This window comes from Zalophus californianus, chromosome X (assembly GCF_009762305.2).
Source record: "Zalophus californianus isolate mZalCal1 chromosome X, mZalCal1.pri.v2, whole genome shotgun sequence".
NCBI lineage: Eukaryota > Metazoa > Chordata > Mammalia > Carnivora > Otariidae > Zalophus > Zalophus californianus.
The window spans coordinates 58,110,122-58,116,121 of NC_045612.1; positions in this window are offsets into that span (position 1 = coordinate 58,110,122).

Below are 6,000 nucleotides of genomic sequence, written 5' to 3' on the forward strand. Positions count from 1 at the left end.
TTATTACCTTAGGTCAATGGCTTCTAGGGTCAGAGAGATAAAGAATTTTGCTGAGCAACCTTGGTACAAGGGCAAATTTGGGAAAAATAAGCATGTTTAGAGAGTCTCTATCTCAAATTGAAAATGAAAATAGCATTACTGAGTCACATGGAGTGGGGAAATTTATATTCTTGCAACTTACATAACCTATACTTTGTACTTTCTTGATTAAAGATCAATGATAAAATTTTAATGCTTTTTAACCTCTACAGTGTTTCTATCTTCATGTTTTCAGATGTTGCAACATGGAGACTGCTACTAATTTCCAACATGAAACCTCTCTGGTACCTGTACATATTTGGGCTTGTGACTGCTATCTATGGGAATCTGTTGAATATAATCTTATTTTTTTAGAAACTAAACTGAATATATACATATTGTAAAATATAACATGCCCCAATTATCCACATCAAAAATTCAATCTTATTTCCTATATTAACAATATAGTTCAACTCTTAGCAACTGTTGCTCTCAAAAATTGTTGCTGATGGGGTAGTAGATCCCCCATTCTTCTTCAAGGGCTACTACTGAGTGGAGATCAGTTGTTTTTATCCAATTAGAGCTACCAGTGGAACAAGTTAATAAGTCAATTGAAATGTGAATAGATTTTTTAATTTTTTTTTTAATTTGAGTATAGTTCATGTTAACATTAGTTTCAGGAGTACAACATAGTGATTCAACATCCCTATAGGTTATTCTATGCTCACCACAAGTGTAGCTACCATCTGAAATGTAGACAATTTTTTTAATTGAAGTAGATACAGAAGTATAAAAAGGTCTATCTTGCTCACATATATGTAGAATTACAAATCTTCAATCCCCACATTCATTCAGCTGGACGCAAAATCTTACTGTTTTTATTTCAGGAATATCTTCCTGATCACAGCTTCCTCTATTTCCACAACTCACTGTTTTCATTTTCTTTCAGATTAATTATTACGGTTGGTCTTTTTTTTTTCAAGATTTTTTATTTATTTGACAGACAGCGAGAGAGGGAACACAAGCAAGGGGTGTGGTAGAGGGAGAAGCAGGCTTCCCGCCGAGCAGGGAGCCCAATATGAGGCTCGATCCCAGAACCCTGGGATCATGACCTGAGCCGAAGGCAGACACTTAATGACTGAGCCACCCAGGTGCCCCTACGGTTGGTCTTCTTGACACAAAGTTCCACATTCTATTCCAATGGTGGTTCCAGAAACCACTGCATGGATTCCTTCTCAGGCTTACACATGGTGAGTTGGAGTTATTTAGCATAATAACACACCAAAGTTAAGTAAGAGTGAAGCTCTTGAGTGTGCATCCTTAGCCTACACCAAATATGGTTGTGACAGGGTGTAGCTTGGGACTCTGAGGTCCAGGTAGAGAGAAGAAAAGGAAATGAAGGGTGACACTTGCAGTGCCTCCTATGTACCAGGCACTATTCTATTAACACTTTTAACCTCAAAACAACATGTAGCTATTAATCATTCTGTCTTTTACAGATGAGGATCTTGATGATGAAACTGAAGGACAGAGAGATAAAATGATTTGTCCAAGGTCACACAAAGATTTGGATTGCTCCTCTAAATTCTTTGTGCACTGAAACATGGTTGTGATCTAGTAACAAGATTATACTCTTTCTCATCGTAATGAGCTATATCTATCTGCCCTTCTAGTGGTAGAGTTTCACTTAAATACAAATAATAGCCCTGATCATGTCACTCTCTCCCTAAAACCTTTTCCATACTAATTACAATCTGACTTCCTTAGCATTGCATATGAGACCACACTCCCCCAAAAAACATATTTCGGTTTGCCTTCATCTATCATTCTACCTCTCCTCACACTTCAGTCACAATGAATTCCTCAGGATCTTCAACCTCTTTGGCCCTTTGCATATATCCATTCTGGAATGCCCTGACGTCTCTCTGCTACCACTATACCCCTTTTCTTCTAATAAACTTTCTATTCTGCCTTTAAAACCCATATTTAATATTATTTCAACTGCCAACACTTGTTAACCTCACTTGGCAAATTTACTTTTCCCTCTGTGCTCCCTACAGTACTGCTCATAAAGCCTTTATCTCACTGAATTCCAAGTTTCCTGATTTTATTCCAGTCTCCTAGATAGTGAACAACTTGAAGGTAGGGACCCTGCTATTCATCCATGTATCTCCAGGACCTAAACAACCCTTGGCTCATGACCATGCATGTCCTGCATAACCCTGCTCCTCTGGCCATACTAGTTTCAATCTAGGGTGGAAACGGCCCTGAAGCACTTTGGAATTGGGACTCATCAAGAGTTTGACGTTCTGAGTGACTGGCCCATAATGAAAATTAGCTATGAGCAGCTATATCTTCTACCAGGTGGCCAGGGGAGCAAAGGCAGTTTGCAAAGAAAGAAGCACTGATGAGACACTGAATTGCCAGGTGAACCTAGCATTGGTTTCTGTGAAGTTTCTAATTCCAAGATCAGTCCTCTCGGAGACCCAGTATCATTGCTGCTCTTCAGTTTTTTGAGACACTCCTGATTCCTCATAATAAGATTTCCTTTGATGTTCAAGAAACGTGTATTGATTTGGTACTTGCAAACACCAAGTTTTAACTAAATAAACATGTCTGGAAAGATGATGGAGTAGTAGGAGGACCTAGGCTTGCCTCATCCCTCAAACACAGCTACAAAAATATCAAATCATCCTGAATACCCAAGAAATCTGAGGACTGACAGAACAAAGTTCACAGCTAGAGGGAGAGAAGACGCCACACTGTGGAAGGTAGGAGGTGCAGAGATACGATTTGGAGGAGAAAGGATTGCAGGTGCTGCAGAGGGGAGAGAGCCCTCATCATGGAGATGAGAGAGGCAAGAGGGAGAGAGGAGCACATGGGATTGCACAAGGAAAACACTTCCACAAAGACATTGACTGGGAAAATGGGAGGGGCTGATTTTCGTGAGTTTTTACAACCAGAAAGGCTCAAAGACTGGAGTTTTAGAGGTCCATGCCATGGCTGGTGTGGAGCCTGGTGGGGGCTGCAGTGCTCCCATGGAGAAGGACAGGCCAGTAGTGGATGTCCTGATATGAAGATCCCTTGGGACACCGGAGACATGGTTCCCTCTCCTTGGAGAGCATGTGGGAGAGGTGGCATTGCCTCTCCAAGGACAAAAGGTCCTGTGGGCATCATTACCCTCCCCCATCCCCCAACATAGGTGCAGAGAAACCTGCTGAGGGCAGCTAACCTGGATACTGGCTCTTCGCTGCACTTTACTCCAAAATCCACTCCCTTGTGCTTTGGTGCAGCTGTCCTTCTGAAACAAAAATGCATCGGTCCCAGCATGCTGAGACCCTACCCCAGAGGATAAGTGCAGGTCCCTGCCACACCAGTTCCCTAAAGTTGGAGTTTTAAAACTCAGCCAGACTGCATGGGATAGAACACAAGCGGGGCTGCTGGGTGGGCAGACCGCCTGGACACAGGGTGAAAGCAGGGATCTGAGGGATGCTTAGGACACATGAGGTGAGATTGTTGCTCTTTTGGGAGGACTTCCCAGACAGGGATGGACAGGAACTCCCTTCTCAGTGACAGTGGAGGGCGCTGGCGCCATTTATCTCCCCAACCCCTCAGCATAAACTAACTTCAGTAAGCGGCACAGTGCCACTGGTAGAAACCTCAACCACTTACAAAAAGCCCTGCCCCCCTGCACTCTGCAGGTGTCTGCTTTTATAGGGCAAGCATGCCTGAGAACCAGAGCAGTGGGCCCCTCCTCCAGAAGACCACCACAAAACCTCCTCATGTGCCATGTATCCTGACCATAGAGTTCTGCAAAACTTCAGCTCTCATGGAAATAGGATCAGATCTCTTTTAAGCAGACAGAGCACACCTCGTTAAAGCTCACCACACTCTTGCCAAAGTCCAAACATTCCCCACTGCAGGCAAGGAGAAACTCTGCAGAGTACTGACCTAAAGACAAGGAGAAACTGCAGAGGACACAACTGAGGTAAAGAGCAGCCAAAGCACAGCACCAGAGTACACACAGCATATACCAGAAACACTTCCTGAAGCACCAGACCCTGGACAGTATATGACCTCTTCTTAATAAAGCCATTACACTCAGGAGCATGAAACATAACAGGCTTTCCTAACATAGAGAAGACAGAGACCTAGGTAAAATGCGAAGATGGAGGAATACATCCCAAAGAAAGAACAAGAAAAGGTCATGGCCAGATATCTAATTGAAACATATAAATAATATACCTGATCAAGAAGATAAAACACAATCATAAGGATACTAGGTGGGTTTGAGAAAAGCATAGAAGACACCAGGGAGTCCCTTACCACAGAGATAAAGGACCAAAAAACTAGCCAGGAAGAAATAAAATTGCTACAACCAAGATGCAAAACTGACAGGATGTAATGACCACAAGGATAGAAGAGGCAGAGGTGATACTTCAGTGATACTGAGGATAAAATTATGGAAAATAATGAAGCTGAAAAGAAGAGGAAAAGAAAAAAATTGGATCACAAATGTAGATTTAGGGAACTCAGCATATCCATAAAGTGTAATAACATTCATATCATAGGAGTTGCAGAGAAGAGAGCAAAAAAGGGGCAAAAGGTCTACTTGAGGAAATTTTAGCTGAAAACTTCCCTGATCTGGGGAATGAAACAGACATCCAAATCTAGGAGACACAGAGAACTCCCATCAAAACCACAAAAGCAAGCCAACACCAAGACATATCACAGTTAAATTTGCAAAATACAGAGATGAGGAAAGAATCCTGAAAGCAGCAAGGGAAAAGAAAACCCTAACCTACAAGGGAAGATAAATCAGGTTAGCAGCAAATCGGTCCACAGAAACTTGGCAGGCCAGAAGAAAGTGGCAACGTGCTGAAGGGGAAAAATATGCAGCCAAGAATACTTGATCCAACAAGGCTGTCATTCAGAATAGAAGATAAAGTGTTTCCCAAACAAAAACAAAAGAAGTTTGTGACCACTAAACCAGCCCTGCAAGAATATTAAAGGGAGTCTTTGAGTGTGAAAAAAAGACCAAAATGGATAAAGACTAGAAAGGAACAGAAAAAAATCTCCAGAAACAACGACTTAATAGGCAATACAATGGAATTAAATTCATATCTATCAATAATTATTCTGAATGTAAATAGACAAAATGTGCCAATCAAAAGACATAGGGTATCAGAATGGATAAAAACAACAGTAACAACAACAACAAAAAGGGGCGCCAGGGTGGCTCAGTCAGTTAGGTGTCCAACTCTTGGTTTCAGCTCAGGCCATGATCTCAGGGTCATGACATCAACCCCTGCATGGGGCTCTGTGCTCAGCGCAGATTCGGCTTGAGATTCTTTCTCTCCCTCTCTCCTGCCTCTCCCCCCACTCACTTCTCTCTCTAGAATGAATAAATAAATCTTTAAAAACAACAACAATAAGACCCATCTATATGCTGCCTACAAGAGACTCATTTTAGACCTAAGGACACCTGCAGATTGAAAGTGAGGTGATGGAGTACCATTTATCCTGCTAATGGATGTTGAAAGAAAGCCAGAGTAGTCATAATTATATCAGAAAAACTAGATTTTAAACCAAAGACTATAATGAGGGATGAAGAAGGGCACTATATCATAACTAAGGGGTCTATCCAACAAAAAGATCTAACAATTGTAAATATTCATGCCACCAACTTGGGAACACCCAAATATATGGAACAATAACAAACACAAAATAACTCATTGATATTAATACATTAATAGTAGGGGACTTTAACATTCCACTTACAGCAATGAACAGATCATCTAAGCAGAAAATCAACAAGGAAACAATGGCTTTGAATGGCACACTGGACCAGATGGACTTCACAGATACAGTCAGAATATTTCATCCTAAAGCAGCAGAATACACAATATTTTTGAGTGCAAATGGGATAGTCTCCACAATAGATCACATACTGGGTCACAAATCAGGACTCAACAAATAAAA